This window comes from Protopterus annectens, chromosome 10.part0, assembly GCF_019279795.1.
Source record: "Protopterus annectens isolate FY-2018-M chromosome 10.part0, PAN1.0, whole genome shotgun sequence".
Lineage (NCBI taxonomy): Eukaryota > Metazoa > Chordata > Ceratodontiformes > Protopteridae > Protopterus > Protopterus annectens.
The window spans coordinates 1,210,949,969-1,210,972,685 of record NC_056744.1 but is presented as its reverse complement, the minus strand read 5'-3'; positions in this window follow the sequence as shown (position 1 = coordinate 1,210,972,685).

Genomic DNA, 22,717 nt, shown 5'->3' with positions numbered 1-22,717 from the left:
TGTGTGTGTGTGTGTGTGTGTGTGTGTGTGTGTGTGTGTGTGTGTGTGCGTGTGTGTGTGTGTGTGCGTGCGTGTATGTGTGTGTGTGTGTGTGTGTGTGTGTGTGTGTGTGTGTGTGTGTGTGTGTGTGTAGCAGGGACAACATTCAGTTGATGTCAAAGGTAACCATATACTGAAAAAGAGAGAGTGGATGCTGAACTAAAACTGGCATCCTTGATTTAAATTTGGGGACAGAAGAAAGTCAATTATCACTGGAAGAGGAGCAACTGAGCCCACAGACTAGTGAAGGCATCAAAGTGGGGAAGGAAATGAGAAGTAGAGGAACTCAGGTTCATAGGCTGGTACTAGGCTATCGGCCCTAGGGCCTATACAAGCTTAGCCATAACAATTCCCTGGATATTTCTTCCATCAATATTTACTTCCCTGGACCCCTGTCTAGCAAGGCAACTGACGTGATCCCCAGGGTGAATTTCCTATCTCCCATCCAATCATCAAGGTTCCTTTTGAAGAGGGCCAAAGAGGCATTCTGCTTGGCATGTATGGGCAGTCTATTCCATAGTCTGGGGAGTCTCTGGGTCAGGAACCTATCCCTCCAGCATGTTTTGTTCATTGTGATGACAAGGTTTAGATCCCTGGAGCATGTGTCTCTCAGGGATTGGGATTTCTTTAAGTGTAGCAGGTCCAACAGCTCTGGGTTTGACATGGCCTTGTATGTTAAGCAGAGATTGCCTCTGAGTAGATATGTGACAGAGTATAGGTGGAGTTTTTTTAGACGGTCAGGATAGCGCATCTGCTTTAGGCCTGTGATTCTTTTAGTGAGGTATTTCTGCAGCCTTTCCAGTTGTTGCAGATGTCTTGAGAGGTACATACCAAATGGGGCGTTGTATTCTATAATGGGCCTAATGATGGATGAGTACAGTGGGACAATGACGTCCTTTTTTCTAGATGAAAAGCCCTTAGTGATGAGGTGTGCCACATAGAAGGATTTCCTGACTGTTGTGGCAATGTGGTTATCAAAGGTGAAACCACTGTCCACCTGTGTCCCTAAGTCTCTCATCACACTTTCGGTGTTTAGTGTACTGCCACCTATGTGGTAATTCATGGGTACATGTTTTTCCCCAAAGGGGATAACTATACATTCCTTGGCATTGAGCTTGAGCTCATGGCTCTGGCACCAAGCATCTGTTTCTGTAAGACCCTTTTGTAGAGTATCCACATCATTTGGGAATTAATTTGAGGTAATATAATAACTCATTTATGAGGCTTCAGATGGCTAGTATGTTTTGGTAAATAGCTGGACTATCACTAAGTGATTACATTGGATTCTGTTTCATCAAACGTAGTTTTTCTATTTTTTTTACCTTTTTCTACTGTGTATATAGACTTAAATCATGTGATTTAGACTAAAGAGAAAAACCTAGAGATTAGCATGGTACCCAAGTCCAAGCAGGTCATTCAGCCCTCATCAGGACCATCATTGAATCCAATGCCCCATCTGTATGCATTTGACTAGGCACATGCAACAACTAGAACAACCACATAGGTTCTTCACAAGAATGCAGGGCATAAACAGCATGTTTTATGCAAATTGCTTCAAAGCCTGAACTATATGGGTTTCTTATGGCTGGTATACAAGGCGTTCTTGGATCCAACACTGATTAACCTTTTGCATGTTCACAAAATGAATAACATTAGAATCATTTAATCTAGGGATTTAACCTTTGCTTGCAACATAAATACGACATTTTGGAGGGACAGGTATATGTCTGGAACAGCTTTCCCATCCATGTGAAGCAGAGCTTTTCCCTAACCATATTCAAGAGAAACCTGGAGCAGTGGATGGGAAATTGGAAATATACCCTGCAACTAACACTTAGCACCTATGTCTCTAATAGACTGAGACAGCCTGAAAATCTTACCTTGGCTTACATATGCTGCTTAAAAATAATCTCTAAGGCACATAAACTTGTAGGATACATCTGGGAAGACTGGCTAGATTTCTAAAAGCCTTGACATAAATTGTGGAATACATTTGGGATGGTTAGCTAGGCTGACAAAAGTCCTCAGTGGTTGTTAGCCTAGTATACACCGCTAAATCTATTAACCTTTCTCAGTACTTGCGTATTATCGCAACCATACTTTCCTGCCAGCCTGTTATTCGAATTATTTACTCCTTCCATGCTCCACAGTGTATGCAGGCTAACGGTGAAATAAGCATTCAAACAAAATCCTTACTAACATAATATCATTATGTCTTTATTTAATCTGTTAAGACAGGAAATGAAAATCCAAACGACGTCTTACTGCAACCACAATAGTTATGTTATTGATGCCACATAGCATAAAACGGGCATATCTTTACTAAATCTGATTCATTCCAACAAAATCTCTCAGCATGTAATACCTAAGAAAACTTTTGATCCATACTCTGAATTTCATATATAAGGTTCTGTACTGCCTTCGTGTCTTCCCACCCTAGACTGTACCTTTAACAGTTAAAAATAAGTATTTAAGATGCTCCAGGAACTTGAATGGAAGAAGCATCCCTTTTTTGTGAAAAGCATTAAAATTAAACTGTTACACTGTAATCCATTAAGAATAATATTCCATTATTTTATTAAATTCATATCAATTTTGCAGTGTATTCACACTTGTAGCATAATCTCTGTTAAATAAATATTGTGGCAGCGAGGAAATATCTTACAGAATTTAATGTAGGACCGTTATACAAATAAGATGCTGCAAAAAATGCATGGATGCAAAAACACAAATAAAGGGCTGCCGTGAAAATGTGGTTGTGATAATTTACTCCGAGTTTGTACGGAATTAGAATATTTAGAGCCAAGGGTTGTGAAAGCAAACCTTCCATACTAGAGGAGTGTGGAAATAAAAATTATTTCTTTAGAAAGTAATTGGTGAAATGCACAGGCTTCATTTTATACTGCAAGCCAGAAAGGAACCAACATACAGGAAATATTTTTTTTCCAGCAAAAGAGTCAGCATAAAATGATATGTGGTCAAGTTGCCCAGTAAAACATCAGTCAGTAAAAGTGTGTGAGAATGCTTTCAAAGTGTCCAGATCGAACAAAATAAGTATGTGCTTTTATCAAAACATCAGGAAGCAGCTACAGGCTTTAGCTAGGATTTGAAGACTGTCAGTTGCATGGCTTGTTAGACTGTGGAGACACAACTAAATTAATTTACTGGCCTCACCCAAAAAGTTGGGAGGTAAAAACAGCCCCTAAATTGGGACAACATCTGAAGGCAGAGGTAATGGGGATGGACAGAAAGTAGTTCCATATATCAGGATACACACCAAGGCTATTGTCATATCCAGACATGATGAATAGCCATTTGCTTTAGTGGTGAATACCTTTAATTTCCATATTTATTAGGGAAATCAACATGGAGTTGTGACCCAACCCTTTGGCAGTCTCCTGAACAGCAGATTACCTACTCTCCAGTGACTATCCCATACCATATGGAAATTCCCCTTTACCTACCCTAGAAGATGGAACATGGATAACTACCTGCATCGTCCTCTGGTCTTTGCCCATGAAATTTCATCTCATTTTACCTCATGATTAGTGAAAGAGCAGACAGTTGCAATGTAAATTTGGTACTTGATGGAATGCACTATTTTTATTTTAATAGATACACTATTTTACAAATACATGCCACTAATATCAGTAAATCAATAAATATTTAACCATTTCAAAGTTTTTTTAAGTTCTATGAGTGCTAATTGAAAAATCTGTTTACCTATGCATGAAGATTTTGTTGTCATAAAACAGCATTATTACAATATTATACACACATCTTTGTAGTAAAATGGATCATTGATTGAAAGGAGGGAAATTAACAGCCCCGCTTTACATCTCCTTAAGCCCCCATTTTTTTCTAGATGTGGGAACTTATGAGATTCTATGCACTGCATATAAAGACCTAATCTCTTTTGTTGATAATGTATGTGAAAGCCTCAAATGGTCTGTTATAATTAAGTGAAATATTTGTAGGCAGCACTTTTTTTTAATCTGAAGTAAAAAAAGAGCAAGAACAGCAGAATCATTAAAGCAGAAGCAGTACAAAAGCTCACTGTGTTTGGCTAATTGGGTGAGATGTGGCGGAATAGCCCTACGTGGATCCCCCACAATTCATGCATACTAAGTGCCAGCAATAACAAAAACTGTCTTGTTTGTCAATTTTTGTTTCTCTAAACCTGGCAGAGCAGAGATTTCAGGATTGCTAACAACATTGCCAATGTGTATGTATATAAATATATATATATATATATATATATATATATATATATATATATATATATATATATATGATTTCGGACATTATCACTACCACCATTTGTCCACTTTTATCTAAAAAAAATGTTCAAATGTAGTCACCTTTTACGCAATCAGTATCTAACAATATTGTTTACCATTAGAAGTTATTATTAATACATTGATCTGTGAATGTATAACATTTACGAGTACCAAAAACATATTGTTAAGAAATGAAGGAAAATGTGAACTTTATATAAACTGCTCTAAAGAAGAAACCTAAATGTATTTAAGTATAGTTTAAGTCATGTTTTTGCTTCAGTGACCACACAGAGAACAGGCTCTGTTATGGGCCTTGGGATGAAAGGAGGCTAAACATAAATATATGAAAGCTTCTGCAGACTTAGTGATGTGGGAAAAACACAACAAAATAGGAGACATTTGAGCAGGTGCTATATAACAGGATATATATAAGACACACCATGCAGAAAATGGTAGTAGTTTCAGTGAGACATTTTCTTCTTTTGACTGGTGTTCCCACTAAAGGACTAGTAACTGGAGAGAGAGAAACGGTACAAAGACAAGCCCTCAAGGTAGTGTTCCAAGAAGTCGCACGTTCACTCACACTAAGACAATACCCTTACAGTCAGATGTAGCAGCGATGGTGTCTGCTTACTATTGCCTTACTAGGGTCTCTTTTAGTGTGATCTCTGTAACAGCAGGGGAAACTGGTACTGTTTATTTCAAATTCAAATAAGAGTAAATGTGAAGAAAAATTAGAAAAGTAATCCAACAACTATCAAATTCCCAAGTACTGCAATTTGAAGAATATTTGTCTTTTAATAGACTGAACTGATTTAACATTATAAAGAGGCCAGTCAAGACTACTGGGAAATACTGTGATATGTAGCATTTAGAGTACACATGTAAAGTTTCTGTGATTTACACCACGCAGCACTATACTCTCTCTCCTACTCCTCCCCTTGGCTGTATGACCCACATTGTCTTGTTTCACCATTCAGCATTTTATGTAAATTCAAGTATGTTTAAGCTTAGTTGGAAAGGTTTGACTATTTTGCACAATAGGAAGAACAGAAAAAATTACATGTGCATAAAATAAATAAATATAGTTTTCTGTATTAGGGGTGGCAATTCAAAGTTTTTGCTGATAATACATTACAAAATTATATTCTATACCCAGCTAATTTAGTGCAATTTCAATAAGCCATGGGATAACCACTGTAGCTGCATAACACGAGTCTATTCCATGCACTTCATGCAAAAAATAATGTGTGATGTACTAGAAATTTCAGAGTACAATGCTGAACATCTTTTGCAAATCGTTGCAATTTAAAATTTGTCAGTGATTTCCTGCATTGTCATAGTATACTGTCTATGCAAAAAGACTCAAAAATATCAGAGCTTTCTCCCAACTGTATAAAGATATATATACACACACACACACACACACACACACATATATATATATATATATAGAGAGAGAGAGAGAGAAACATACAAACACTCATACAAATGTACACACACGCACACATGCCATGCATATTCTGGATCCTTTTAAGCTAACTTTTCCCAAACCTAAAAGTTAAATGGTTCCACATGTGCTTTGCAGCTGTTAGAAGACTCCAGAAGTATTGTAAACCTAGCAGCAAGATCAGCTGATGCCATTCAGTCTAGCAAATAAGGATAGTCACGCTCACAGGCCACTGCAGTAAGTCATGGGAACCATGTCAAGGGACTTTTAAACAAGTACTGTTTCAAAAAAAAAATCTCTGTATTTGTTCTGCCTGTTGACAAACCCAAATGACTTGAGTAACAGCTTTAATGTACAAATGGCAAGAATGCAGGGAGAACAGCATGTACGGGAAGGTCAACATTATTAAGCTGGTACATATCCTGAGCTTCCTGGTTACTCGTTTATTTAGTGATTGTATTATGATTATCAAAAAAAGAGTTCATCAAGTTAGGATGGTGCATTTATGGAGTAGCTTACCCTAAAAAAATAAAGAGGATTATGCTTTTAAATATGGTGAAGAAAAACTGTCATTTAATTATCAACAGTGGAATTTTAAACAACAATGAATATGGAGGCAAGGGTCTGAATCCCATCAGCTACTTTCATACTCATGTAATCTTAAGCATATCACCTAAATTATTTGTGATCTGCTAGTACATCTGCCAAGTCCAGAGAGAAAGTACAGTTGTGTAAAATCTTACCATAATGGTAGATGTCCTTGCCTTCACTACTACAGTATTATTATCTATATGGGATTCCCTGCCGCAGAAGCTCGACATCTGGCCAGTCTTCCAAAGATTTCTGAATTTAAAAGGTATGCTGAACATCACCATATGCACCTTGTGTAATGTAGGGCACAAAGGTGATGCTCAGGCTTACCAAAAACAGAAATGATTGTCCCAGGAGGAACACCAGTCCAAGGAACCCTAAAAGGTAGCATGTACATCAGGAAGGTAAATAACTAGGGACTTGGAGGGAGGGAAAGAATGACAGGCAGTGAAGGCAAGGACATCTACTGCTATGGTAAGAGTTTACACAACTGTATGCTAAAGCTCAAGAAACTAGGGAGGAGGAGGGGCAGAAGAATCCCCTAAATAAATGAAGAACTGATCTAGCAAAACCAGCCCTAGCTCTAGAGATACCATCCAACGTGTAGTGCTTGGTAAAGATATGCACAGAAGTCCAGGTAGCTGCTTCAAGAATAGAATTAGTATTTAAGAAGAAGCCACAGCTCTAGTATAATGAGCCTTAATTGAAAAAGGAAGGTTATTGCCATAAAAAGTGTAACAAAAGGAAATAGCCTTAGAAATCCAAGAAGAAATAGTCTGCTTGGATACAGCAAGTTCCAAAGATCTAGGATGAAAAGAAACAAATAACTGATCAGATATTTGATAGCCTTGGTCATATCCAAATAAACTCTTAAGTTGCCTATGCATGTCCAAAGTATGCAGTACCCTCTCACTGTAAGTTTGCGGAGAGGGGGAAAAAGTAGGCAGATTAATAGACTGATTAAGAGATAGCTCATTAACCACCTTCATCAGAAAAGAAGGGTTAGTGCACAAGTACACTCTGTCCTCCTGAAAAATCAAAAGCAGAGGACAAGCCATAAGGGTCTGCAACTCAGACACCTGTCTGGCAGAAGAGCCAACAAAGGAACAGTCTTCAAGGAACAATGTTGCAAGGAAGCTGAAGCAGTAGGCTCAAAGAGAGACTGAGTCAACTTCTCTAAAACAAAATTAAGATCTCAGGGAGGAGGAACAGGCTTCCTGGGAGGTCTAATATTAAGGACACCTTTAAGAAATTGTTTCACCTCAAATCTAGCAGCTAAAGGGGGAGAAAAAGGCAGACAAGCAGACATAGCTGATAAGTGGGTCTTAATAGAAGAATAGGCCAAACCAGCATTGAGCAACTCACACAAATAAGAGAAAACCAAAGGAGTAGCAACAGTAAGTGATTCCAAGTTACAAGACAGACACCAAAAAGAAAACCTCTTCCATTTGGATAAGTAGGATTTCCTAGTAGTAGGTTTTCTGGCCTCCTGCAGGACTTGCATGTCCTCAGAAAAAGGTGTCTATGAGGAGTCAAAATCCTATCACCCACAATGTCAGCTGAAGAGTGGCTAGGTGGAGATGAATAAGAGATCCCTCATTGTGTGTAATTACATCCACCCTATGAGGTAACTTGTGATGATTGCTCCTGGCTAGATGCAGAAGAAGAGAGAAACAGTGCTGTCACAGCCAAAAGGGAGTCACCAGCAAGATTTTGGCACTCTCCTGTTGAATTTTGAACAGGACTTTAGGAATGAGAGGAAGTGGAGGGAATGCATATACATCCCCGTTCAAGAGAATGAGAGGGCATCCACCTTCCATACCAGAGGACCTGGGACTCTGGCACAAAACAGAGGAAGTTGACTGTTCAGAGGGCAGGCAAAAAGATCCACTTGAAGAGTACCCCCACTGGTAGATAATGTCCATAAACACATCCCTTTGAAGCATCCATTCATGGGACTGAGTTAAGGACCTGCTCAGAGTGTCTGCCAAATCTTCTAACTGAAGGGGATATAAACTGTCTGAAAAGTCACTTGACACTTGACAGCAAGATCACATACCAGAAGTGCCAATCTGCAAAGAAGATAAGAGCTCGTTCCTCCCTGTTTGTTGATATACTACATCACTGTGGTATTGTCTGTGAATACCTCGAGAGGCTCTGGAGAAAAGAGAGACTGAAAGCCATGAAGAACCAGTAGAAGAGCTCCCATCTCTTTGACACTGATATGCTCTTTCTGCTGACAAGGCTACCACACCCCTGTACCTTTAGGGAGCCAAACGTTGCCTCCATCCCATGTCTGAGGAATCTGTGAACAATTCCTGAGAGGAAAGGGGGGATCAAAAGGGATCCCTGGATTTAGAGACAACTGCTGAATCCACCAGAGAAGTTCCTGTCTGAGGCAAGGAAGAAGAAGAACTACAAATTCTAGATAATGAGCATGTTAAAGCCACACTGACTTCAGAAACCACTGAAACTTTCTCATATGAAGTTTGGCCAGAGGGAGCATTGGAATGGCGGAAGCCATGAAACCCAGAACTCTCAGAAACTCCATTGCAGTAATAGAAGCCAGGGGAAGAAAAGTGTGAAAGAAAGAAATGAGAGTTAAGACCTTTGAAGGGGACAGTGATGTAAGCATTGGCACCATCTTTGCCCTGCAACCCAGATCCTGAGAAGGAGTCACAGAAGACTTTTTGAAATTTATAGTGATCCCCAAGCTCTAAAGAAGGGTTATGGCAAAATGAAGATTTTGCAAAAGGGTCTCAGGAGAGGATGCCTGAATCAACAGGTCATCCAAGTAAGGAAATATTTGGATCCCTTGAAGTCTGCAAAAGGCAATTACAGGAGCAAAGCATTTGGTGAACACCCTTGGGGCAGTAGAAAGGCCAAAGGGCAAAGCAGAGAAATGAAAATGCCAGGAAGCAACAGAGAAATGCAAAAACTTCCTGAAAAGAGGACTGATTGGAATATGGAGATAAGCATCATTGTGATCCAGAGACACCATATAGGCCTGAGGGAAATAAGATGAAACAGACTCTGAAGGGACAACATCCGAAAGGAAGGTACCTTTAGAAAAGTGTTTAGATGAGACAGGTCTAGAATAGGCCTCCAAGTGCCCTCTTTTCTGGGCACTAGAAACAGTCTGGAGTAGAACCCTTTTCCCCTTTGGGACATAGGCACCTCTTGAATAGTACCCTGACACAAGAGATCTTTAAGAACCTCTGGTAAAAAGGGAAGATATTCCTGAGAAGGCTGAGGAATGCCCATAATCAGAGGACCAGATTTCCACACCATGAAGTAACCTTGACAAGTAATCAACAGAACCCAAGAATCCTAAGCGATCTGAAGCCAAACTGGAAGAGAAAGAGAAAGAGGAATGTGGGTAGGAAGGGACCTATAGTCACGCAGTGCCTGGTTTGTCCAGAAAGGAAGGCTTCAGAGACCCCAAAAATTGAGTAGCCATAGCAGGAGGAGTCTGTTTGCCACTCTTACCTTTAGTAGAAGGACGTGATTGCCTACAAACAAAGGCAGCCTTAGCAGGGTAGTTTCTCTGAAAATTGGGCACTGAAGAAACAAACAGATCTTTAAGTTCCCATAGGGCCTTACCCTTATCCTGAAGGGAATTAAACAAATCAGCAGCACCTTCCCCAAACAAAAGTTTAGAATCCAGACGAACATCCATCAACTTAGCTTTAATATCATCAGGCAGAGGTTGAAGCCTAATTCAAGAATACCTCCTCATAACTGAACCAAAAACAGCAGCCCTAGAAAAGGCATCTGCTGCATCATAACTACATTTAATAGGATGATGAACGACTTGAGAGCAAGTCCCTAGCAAGGAAGGAACAGAAGTTTTACCCTCAGAGTCTGTAAAATGAGAAATAAGTTGACAGGCCTGAGAAAGAAGAGCCAACACATACCTAGACATATGGGTCTGATAATTAATAGCCCTAAAAACTAGGGTAGCAGAAGTGTAAACCCTTTTTGCCTAGCCTGTCCATAGCTTTGCTGTCCTTGTCAGAAGGCAATAATTGGGGTGAAAGAAACAAATGAGATGGCTTATCAGAGGTTACAGACACTACCAAATGGTCAGCAGCAGGACATTTATATAAAAAAGAACAAACCTCAGGAACCCTATAAAACCTATCAGGCTTTTTGGGAGCAGGGGAAGAGAATCAGTCATCTGAGAGGCTTTGGAGAAAGCATCCAGTAAAGCAGCCAGGACAGGAGGCATAGTCACAGGTTTATGAGTCCAACTGCAACAACTCATAGTACCTTTTACGGATATCTGAGACCTGAGTACAATTCCACTTAAAAAAATTCATCATCCTAGAGAGTGTGTTCCAAAAGGAACATCAGGACTAATAGATTCCTCCTCCTCTGAGCCACAGTCCAAAGCAGAAGGAATTTGAGTAGAATAAGTCAGGGATTCTTCACACAGACATAGGCATCAGCAAAACTTCAAACCATGGAACACAACTGATAGGACATAGAATTTTTTATTACGTTCTGGTACCTCAGCTTCTCGCATTCTGTTGGAACAATTTAACACTCCAAATATGTCCCTATATATACAATTCATTCCTTCAATTATTCAATTAATTTCAAATAATTATATAATTAAATAATTAAATACTTTACTACAAAACCAGCTTTTAAAGTGTACTCTAACATCATTCAAACAGGCTAATAAAATATTTTTAAAGTCACGTTCATTACATCCATATTGCACTGACTATTTCTTCATTCAACAACAGATGTGCATACATGAATAACACTGCATTTTCTTAAATATTTTTAAATACATCTATTTTTAACTGCATCTATGATATAAAAATAATAAATTATATTCTGCATATAATTAATATATATTTACTCTATCAGCATTATGTGTATTCTTCATGCAACGAAGTTTGAACTAAAAATATACTTCAATGCACATATAACATTCAATGAGGTTTTACCCTTTGTAAAACAATTTATGAGAAACAACTTGTAAAAACAAGTTGCGCTGTCATTTCTTCATTCGACACCAACCATACCAATGAGCACATTTATATTTTAAATGGTTCTGTGATTTTTTCATTTCTCCATATTTTTTCAGTAACTATAAAAAATATACAAATACAGAAATACAAAAATAAATATTCCTGAAATGCTCACTAGTGCAATGTTACTTTGTTTCCTCATTGCACTGAATAACTATACAAGGAATATAAATACAGAATACATTCTCCAAATATGCTCGTTGGTATAATGTAACTTTAATTTCCCTATTACGCTGAAAATTCTCATAATGTTATACTACAATGCTTTTAAATGTCCTTCAATTCAATGTTCTAAATGTTAATGACTTTAACAATAATGTGCCCATGTGTGCATTCTTAATGTGACTTGAATTTTATACTTTTGCTCAATTATTCTAAATATTCAAATTATTTTCCAAATTCATTCCCTGAGGATATAAAGTATGAAAATTGATAATCATTTGATTTTCTAGTCTGTTTAACTGTTTTTTGAAATTCCCATCACTGAAAGTCGGATGTGCTAAAATACTAATGAATAAACTCTTATCTAACCCTTGATGTTTAGGCAAGAAGTGCTTGGCACCTGGACTCTCAGGTTTTCAGGTCTTCTAAGAGAAGGCAAAAACCTGAGAGTCCAGTTGCCATGCACTTCCACGGAGGGCAGCAAACAGGGGGTAGTGCAAAGACCCCCCCTTCATGTTGGTGGGCACTAGGTCTAGGACATTTGAGCACCTTGTGGAGGATCAGACCAACTATTCTAGGGCATTTAAATGAACAAAGTCCGGGAACCTCAAAGTAAACATGTTTGTGCTTGTGTAAGTTGCCCAATCGATGGAAGGAAAGTTGACATCTCCCATGACCAAGGTGTTTGGCTATATACTGAGCGACTCTAACAAGTCCAGGTAGGTGGTGTGTTTCTCCTGGTTCGTGATAGGGGACCTGTAGCTAGCGATGATGTAGTAGGATATTTTGCTCATAGTTATTTGGACCTGGAGTAGCTCAAGAGCATCATACTGTTTTACCAGTGTTGAGGTGCATTTGGATTTAATGAAGATGGTTACACCTCCACCTTTGGTCCTTTCATGTTCGTTTTGAGGTAAGAACATGTGAAAGGCACTGTAGCCTTGTATGGCTGAGGTACTGTTTGCGTTCTTGAACAATGTGTCAGTGACTGCACAGATGTCAGCATCTTCCAAGTTGAGGAGTGATTCCAGGGAGTGCAGTTCACTGTTTAGCCTCCTAGCATTAAGCAAAGTGACCTTGAGTTTGTCTCTAGTGAATTTCTTTATGTTGGAAGTTTTGTTGTTGTGGCATTGCCTAAAAAACACCCTATGGAGGAGGCAAGCATCTTTGCCAGTATCCAAAAGCTCATAGGATCATAGGAGGTTACTAGGCTAACAGTCTAAGGGTCCTTACAAGCCTAGCCAAGTTCAACCCATGTTCCCAAGGGTGTCTGGTTCAAGCAGACACTAAAATTATTGCCTATTGCTCCTGTCAAAGAGGGACACAGGTGGAAACCCTGAGGTGAATTTCAGATTACCTGCCCAATCATCCAAAACACTTGAGAGGTTTTTGTTTAATGTGAATAAGAAGCCTGTTCCAAAGGTGGGGCAACCTATGTGAGACAAATCTGTCTCTCCAGCAAGTTCTGTTGATGTCACATACCAGGTTAAGGTCCTTTGAGTGAGTGATCCATGTGCCATTTGACTTGAGAATGTGCAGCACTTCCATTAAAGTTGGGTCAGAGATTACTCTACATGCAAAGCACAGGTCAGACTCATCTCTGAGCAGTCTGTATGACAGAGTAAAGTGACAATGATTTCAGTCTGTCTGCATAAGACAGATCTTGAAGACCCTGAATTTTCTTTGTAAGGAACCTTTGTGGTCTCTCCAATTGCTGGAGGTGTTTAGAAAGGAACATACCAAAGGGAGCATTGTACTCTATTATTGGCCTGTTGAGAGAGAAGAGTACTGGGGGGTTATAACCTAAGAGACAGGTGAAGGCCATCTCTGGAAAAGCAGCATGGTCTGTCAACCATATCTTCCCAGGCTGTCAGACACCTGATCCCCCCTGGAGTGACACCAGAAGTTAAGCCAAGTATTGAAATCAATAATGTTTTTGTCTGTATTGTGACATCATCCTAGGTGAAAGCAGAATGCTGCTTAGGGCTAGGAACATACCTGCTTGGGACACATAATCTGAAAGTTCAGTCATGTTTCTCTTCATATAGTCCAGAGAGGTACGTCTCAAGTCATTCACTCCAACATGTACTATGACAGAATCATAACAGTAATTTTTGCTAAGTGACTTGAGTTCATCTGTGGTTTGATGGATTCTGGCACCTGACAGGTAACCTGGTGAGGGGGACATCTGTGTGTCTCACTATTGACTCACCTATGACTAGGACATTAGGTTTTGAGGTGTTTTTTCTTAGGGAATTAATTGTTAAGACTCTAATATGTGTGTTGTTATGTGTAGTTGTGGATTCTGTTCCTGTAGAAGTATGTGTAGGTTGTTTGCGCTTGGGACGTCTGGGTCTTTTAGCAGGCTCGTAGTGAGTACCTCCGCATATGTAGGTTTATGTTTCTTGAGTCTTGACCTTATCTAGTGTGAGTAGAGAGGTGTGTATGCTGACGACCTGTTTGATGTCTTGTTTACTGTTACGTGAGAGAACTGATTCTACTTTCATGGTATAGTTACATCTCTCACATACTGTATTTGCTTGCTTTAGGAGCAAGCCATTGTCAATATACATGAGGCAATTGCTACATTGCCTCAGGATGCCTGTCAATCAGGCTGGCTGGAGAAATGTTGGGAAACTGACTATCCATAGTAGCAGGCAATTCTTAAGTATCAATTAGTGAGGGCAAATTAGACCAGTGATTGCTCTAGGTTTAACAAGGGAACTTATTCTATAGAAGATCAGGGATAAAAAGTGGGGCAATGGTGCTCAGTGCTAAGCTGAGGTGCCTACGGTGCAGAAGTGTGCAGCTGTGTTGCCCACAGTGCAGCAGGGAACCTGGGAGGGTTTCAGTGACTGCTGTCTAGGTAAAAATTGTTTCTAGGCGTTTGCATCTATACAAGGCATGGTTAATCCTCACTGCACAGTGCTCAGCTATGAACAAAAGCAATGCTTATACACAGGCAAAATTAAACAGTTTTAAATTAGTCTGCCTCACAATGATCCTCCCTCCAGCAATCCTCAGCTAAGACAAGGCTATATCAAAACTCTTCTGCAACAACTGTGCAGGGGAGCCCTTCTTAATGTAAGGTGGCTGGATGGTTCATGTATGAAAAACAAGCTAGATTCAGCAAGGCTAGATCTAGTCTATGCTAATTAAGCAATATTTCAGGGCAAAACAAGTGCAGGTAATAAGCAGGCACAAACAGTAAAAACAGTCATAAATGAGCAAATGAATGCAGTGAAACAGTAAATACAGATTAAAAAGTATAGATCAAACTCAAAGTAAGCTTAATTTCTTGTTCTTAGCTTTGGATGGCTTGGATTCAAGCAGAAGCACTCTGGGCTCTGGCAAAGGACACCAAACACAAAGCAGTAACAGTTAAGTGAGCCAAAAAATGTGCAGAATTGAGGCTTATATAAAGGCAAAATTAAACCGTTTTAAACTAGTTGGTCAATAGGAAATCACACAATGATCCTTCCTCTAGCAATCCCCAGCTCATACAAGGCTATATCTGCAGTCTTCTCCCACAACAGTGCAAGGGAGCCCTTCTTAATGTAAGATGGATATATTTGAGCTCAAGTGTACGAAAAACAGGCTAGATTCAGCAAGTCTTGACCTAGTCTATGCTAACTAATATTTCAGTGCAAAACAAGTGCAGGTAATAATAAGACACAACCAATAAAACAGTCAAAAATGCACAGATTAATGCAGTAAAACAGTAAAATACAGATGAAAAAAATGGAAATCAAACTCTAAATAAGCTTTATTTCTTGTTCTTAGCTTTGGATGGCTTGGATTCAAGCAGAAACAATCAGGACTTTTGGCAAAGGACACCAAACACATAGCAGCTCTGCTTAATTGAGCTTTAACAAGAACAATGACACTTAGAATAACAGATACACTAAGCCTTCAACCAGCAATTCCCAGCTCAGAAGGTTGGAGGCTACCATTTTCTCTCACAAGTGTGTAGATCACAACCCTTCTTAATGTAAAATAACTGGCTTGAGCCCAAGCACTTAAACCAGAACTACGTCACTTTTAGAATAACAGACACAATAAGGCTTCAACCAGCAGTTCCCAAATTAGAAGGATGTAAGCTACATCTCCTGCCACAAGAATGTAGACTCCAAATATTCCTTATGTAAGAGAACTAGTTTGAAGCCCAAGTGCTTAAATCAAAACTAAGAGACTTAGAATAACAGTCACAATTTAATCGGGCTACTAACAAGCACTAATAAATGCAGCAAAATAAATGCAACACTTTTAAGAACAAGCAGCAAAAAGCAAACTAAAGTAATGAAGTAGGAGGAGGAATAAGCACAGATACAATAAAAGAAGCAGAACAAAGTGCATTTGTTTAGTAAGTGTGAAGAGAGTAAATAGAAGATAATTCAAGTTTAAGAGAGTAAAGGGGTGTGCCTTCCCAAATGATCTCTCTCTACTGAGTGGAATGAGCTGATGAGATGGGACTGGAAGGAGTGTTCATAATCAGATTAATAGTAAGGGCGAGTAACTAAAAAGCTACCCAATTTTAAGAGTACAACAACAGTTGGGTGGGTGTGTGGGAAAACCAAATGCACAGAGATCAGCAATAGTCAGGCAAGCAAGCAAGTCAAATAAGTACTCCAGCTAAATAAGGATGCTGCCACAAAAAGTTCTAGTTAAAGAGGAATGCTATTTCTCAGCTTCTCCCACTAATTAGTTGGATGTTATTCACTGTCTTAACTTTTCTAACTGACCCATGTCAAGACATTTTAAAACTCCCGCAGAACAAAAAAGTTAAAAAAAAACAAATGCAATTTAAGAAAAGGTAAAAAATAGAAGTAACCAAGCCTTAAATGGAAAACTTCAATTCAAAATCAAATGCAGAGAGATCAGCAATAGTCAGGCAAGCTAGCAAGACAAATAAGCACTCCAGAAAATTCTGGCCTAGATTAATACTTTGACTGTAATTTGGTCCCTAACTGATGACACCCTGCTAAACTCTGACAGTGGCCTTCTTACAGGTGCCCATTTATACACCTGACAAAGGCATTTGACCTCATTGACCACTATCTTTTCCAAAAAAACAACTAAATAAAACTGGTATCAGTCCAGACAGCACATCCTGGTTTAAAAACTTTCTCACTGATAGTCACTTCAGAGTTAAAATAGGATTCTCCCAATCAGATTCTGCACCTGCTACCAAAAGTGTAGCACAAGGATACATTCTTCTCCTCCTCCTCTTCTCCATATTCATTAAAAAAACTTCCTTGTGACCTCCCTATTTCCCACTTATCCTCTGTGCTGATGACATGGTCATTTACTAATCAGGTAACTCTCACACCAACATTCAATGCCAACTCTGGTCAAACTTACATGAGCTCCACCAATGGTTCATAAACCATAAACTAATTCTCAATCCCACAAAAAACAAAACTATGTTTTTTGGAACTCCACAGAAAATTCACCAAGCACCTAACTCTTTAACTATCTTTGACCTATACAACGATTCGGTAAACACCTTCAAATACCTAATACTATGGCTTGATCAGTCACTAAACTTCCATTTCCATATAGAGAAAGTGAGAGCCAAAATAAAGTCCTTCCTCTTTTGGGCCAAAAAGATCTTCCTTTTTCTATCCCAACCAGCCACAGCAACCACTGTCAAAGGAGTTATCCTTTCTCAACTTGATTAGCAGTCCCAATTTTTGCTTCTGCTTCCAAGAAAAACAATGCCTTACTCCAGACTTTCTGTAACAGCATCTGTTGATTCATTACAAACTCATCTCCCTGTGAGCATCATTGTATCACCCTAGACAAAAACAAATGACTACCCATAAAACAAAGATCTAAACTATTTATAGGATCCTGACTCTACAAATTACTCTGTCTCCAGGGAGATGTCAGGAAGAACCTATGATAAGTGGCTGGGGCTTAAGGGGGATACCAGTGGACTGATACTATATTATCCACCAGAAGCATCAAGGGAGGAGCATGCGTATCTGAAGATGAGAATAAAAGAAAGAGGTAGGTCAAGGAGATAATACTCATGGATGTTTCAGTCTGCCAGAAGCAGAGTGGGGAATTTCAAGCTCTAGAGTTAAAAGGACCATGAAGGATTCAGCCAGCTGGTACAAAACTGTACCAGAAAGGACAGACCTCTGGATGCAGTCCTAACCAGTGCAGAGGAAGTTGTGGATGTCCATGCTATGGCACCATTATTGAACACTGATTGTGCCACTGTGTTTAGTAGAGTAGAGGCAGGGTAAGAACACAAACAGAAATATGATTATTGTGGTATTTTATAGATTTATAGGTTCATAGGTGTTTACTAGGCTAACGACCACAAGGGACTTTTTAAGCCTAGCCATGCATCCCAAATCTCTGACAAGTTCTGATACCCTTGCTAAGTGTAAGCATAGGCCTGCGAGCTGAACCATTTACAGGTTACCTGTATGCATTAGAGACATAGGTCCCAAACCAGGGAATAATTTCCAGTTTCCCATCCAGTTGTCCAAGTTGCACTTGAATTGGGTTAGGGAGGAACTCTGCTTCACATGGATGGGGAGTTGGTCATTAGCCTAGTAAACACCTATGAACCTATAAATCACTGGGATGATCAGACGACTGAAGTCACTAAATAATTATATGCATTTGAGTTGCAGACTTCAAATCCTTCAGGAAATGTATGTTAACACAAACCCTGTTACTCTAGCAACCTTATAAGTCTATAAGAGAAATATTTAAAATCTGTTCCTATTTTTTGGTCCTTTCATTGTCCCCCATTTTGTCAGGCTTTGTCCAGATTTCTTGCACTAAGAAGCTGAGAGGTATGGGCACGATTATGTACCCTGACAAAGGACACCAAGAACTTTTTGGATTAGCGCTTTCGTTTATGCTGATTAGATAAACTTCATCAGATGTAAACAAAAGAGAAACAGTCATTTATATACATAAAATTACATGACATCACATCCTGTCAATCAAAAATTACAAAAGATATATGGACAAATAAATATATTGTTAATAAAAACATTGATATATATAGAGATATATATAAGCATTTACTAAGCTTATGTATGTATATTTATTTAAAAAAATAAATTACAATAACCTAACGAAATAATGCTCTCAATTTCAACAAGCTCATGATGGAAACTGTATCATTAAGTCCAGGAAAAACAGAAGCATTTAGCTTAAGCTGCCAATGTGGCAGCTTAAGCTAAATGCTTCTGTTTTATGTATATAAATGACTGTTTCCCTTTTGTTTACATCTGATGAAGTTTATCTAATCAGCATAAACGAAAGCGCTAATCCAAAAAGTTTTTGGTGTCCTTTGTCATGGTGTTTTAATTGAGTTTATTTTTGTGTTTTTCTATTTTTGTGGTTTTCTAAGATTATGTACCCTGCCCATATCTCTCAAGTGTCCCTGACTTTCCCTCAGATTTCAGCTATATCCCTCTTAACTGCACCCCCCCCCCCCATGGTGAATTGTGGACAAAAATGTGTTGACAATAATTAGAGTTAAAGAAAAGTGACCCTGATTCTGCCAAGAGTTGTCACTGATTGATTGACAGCGATGATCCAGCAAGCTCAAATAAATCAACTCCATTTCACGGTCAGACAGCTGCTACATTTCATATCTTATTTAGAAGAAAAGGATCGAGAAATGATACACAAAATTGCATTTTTGTATAGTAGATGGCAAAAGTGCAGCTATTACAAAAGTTGAATCAGGCGACAGCAGCTTGTACTGAGCTGAGACAATTGGTCACAGATAAGTTAGGAGACTGGAGGCAAACTGAGGGAGAAAATAAGCAAAGAAAATGAACAGAGCATTCAGGGATACAGATAACTTTGTCAGGAAAAAAAAAGAGAAGGTAAAAAAGGAGAAAGCCAGGGCAACTTTTATTGCTAGTACTGGACTGCAAATTTACCAAGAAAACAAATAAATATATTTTTCTTGGGTTTTTGTTGTTGGGAGGCAGTTATTGATAATTTTTATCTCTGACATGCCACATGCCATTTGTCAGTCAGCTCACACTAGCTGCAGTCATTTCAATTCAGTCTGAGCATCTGTATACTTTGCTGTTACAAAAAGCTTTCAGTTGCATTGGATGTTGGGCTGTACTTTAGAACAGCACATAAAATGCGTTACTTCCCTCATTGACATCCAGGCTGTTACACCTACTGACACCTCCTTCCATCTCAGTTATACACATTAACATGACACCCTTTATGAATGACAGCTGGACTGCTAGATACCGCAGCAAGTGCAAGCATTATTGGGTAAGGCTTCCAATCACAGCAGTGAGACTTGAAGCTTTTCTAACCCTTTCTACAGCTAAGTAAACAATGACAGTCAGAAAAACCATGACTGCATGCAGTAGCAATTATGAGGAGATGGCCGTTTTGAAAATTGTAAAGGATAGGCAAAATTAAGAGTGAGAAACAGCAATGCTAAGCTATTAATGTTTTGAGAATAATGAACTTGCCTTATTATTACCAGATATGCATGCCTGTGGGATTGAGCAGACTGGATGGTTATCATGGTGCATAATGCTGATCTCAGCTATATAAATCCATGCTGCTTGTTGAACAATTTCTCCAAACACTGATCTCCAATCTTAAACTACAAGCTCACGTTTCACGTTTTCATAAGCTTTGGACTTGAAAACTGCTGCAGTGATCTCACAACATACAGAAAATGAAAGAATGTTTTTTTTTTTTTCACAACCATGCCTCTCAACATACAACTTCTGCAATACAACTTTTGTACTGCAGAAAGAATCGACCAGACTGGGAACTGGGTATTCAACATCAGTCAAAGCTGCTGAAACATGAGGGGACATAGTGACTGTCTTCACCAGTGTAAAGTGCTTATGTACTATGTATTATGGTAGTAAAATCTTGTACTTGCCAGCCAGTACAATAGAGAAATCTAGTAACAGCTAGGAAAATGTAAAATACTGCTGAGGTGGTGTTAAAAAGAAGGCCTATAGTCTAAATAGGCAGATGTGCTGGCCTCTCATTGAAAGATATTTGCAGGACTGAAAATGGAGACTTTTGGAACCATAACTAGAAGCATGCAACTTATTCTGAGCTGCAGAAACAAAAAAAGATCTACATGGAAATTTTTTGAGAAAATTTAAAAACAGAACTAAACTTTAAGTGACCTAAACTGTGTATTTTTTTAAGTTGGAAATAACTTTGAGTTGGCATACATGCACTTTAAGTAAACTGCATTTCAATCATAAAACAGAGTCGCTAATGTGTTAAACATAGTACACTGTGGTAAAAAAAATTGACATGATCTGAATCATATTAGCTGTATATCAGTTCCATGGAGTAAAAGGAAATTTACAGATATGGAGAATATTTTGAATTGTTTTAAAAACCACTATGAGAAACCTATTGTACATAATAGTGGTATGGTAGAGGTAAAGGAACAAGTTAAAAAGTTAAAGGAAAAATAATGCTCTGGGTAATTATGGCATCATCCCAGAATTATATTAATAATTACACCAAGATGTAGTATCTCTTTTACTTGAAGTTTTCATTGAAATTAAAGCCACTTTGAACAATCTCCTTCATGGTAATATATATTAATTTCCCCATTGCTAAAACAAGATAATCTATTCCTTTGTTCTCCAAGTTGACCCCTATTACTATGGAATGTGGACTATAAAATTTGTATGTCTATTTTTAATAGCTTAAAAATGTACTTTCTGCGGTCATAGCTTAAGGTCAAACAGCTTTCATACTAAATAGGCAAACACAAGATCACATTAAAAGAATAATCATGTCAGTAGATTTTGCCAATAATAATGGTAATAAGAATTATCTATAATTAGTCTGGATGTATACAAAACTTCTGATTCAGTAAATTGGACTTGTTTAACTTAAGTGTTAGAAACATACAAATTTCTAAGAGATTTCACATCTCTTAATAACCATCTTTATCAAAACTCTTTTTTATGTTAAAGTATTATCTTTTATATCTCGGTTAATAAGTAAGAGAACAAAACAGGGCTGCCCCAACCCTCCACCTTATTTGCTTTGGGCATTGAATCCCTTGCCAATTATATTAATTATAATAATGACATAGTGGGTTTTAATGGTCGATATAATTCAAAAATCCATTTATTTGCAGGTAACATATTATTAACAATAGGCAGTATCAATTACTCAATAGTAAGCATAAGTAACTCACTAAATATTTTAAATTGCTATCTCGTATAAAATTTAATCAGAATAAAACCAATAATTAATAAAGAATTAGATGATTTAATGAGAGTTAATAGTAAATTCAAATGGGGGCAATGAACAGATTAAATATTTATGGGTTATTCACACAAGCAACCCTACCAAAATTATAATGATTTATATGAATGTTTTAGATAATATAAAACATTAATAAACAAATGAAATAAGTTATTTTTTTAATATGGAAGGCATGTTATCCTTGATTAAGATGGTTATCTTGCTTAAAATATTCATTGTTATACAAGCTGCTTCCTTACTACCAATGAAACATCATGTTAAGGAATGTTATACCTGTTTGAAATTCTTATGTCATCCTATCAATTCTAGACTAGTTCTAGGGCATCATATAAGATGGCAGAAAAATAGAAGCATATGATTTATAGATCTAGAAACTTGTGCCATTGCATCTGTTATTCAAATAGTAGTTTTATAGCTAAACTCTTATTTTTTGAGCTAACTGGAGGAAATGACATGAAACCATTTGGTTAAACAAAGACAAAACATTCCCATGCAACATACTCAAATTTTGAACAATAACATGATATGGTTATTAAAGAAATATTTTAATAAAACTACTAAAAGACCAACAGTTTTACTTATTTAAGCATGTATAAATTCTATAAATAAAAGCATTGTTTTTTAATTTATTCCATGGAAAGTGAACTTTCAAAGAATATATAAACAAAAAATAAAAAAAACACCGTCCAATACAGCCAGGAGATAAAATCACTGATTTTTTATTAAAATAATAAAATAGTTAAGCGCTTTTGTTCACACAAACTGCACTTCATCAGACCATAGCATGGTATAAAACCACAGACCTTTATAACCAAAAATCTAATTAATTAAAAAAATTAAAGAATGTAAAACAATCAATGAATCACATCCAAAAATCAATA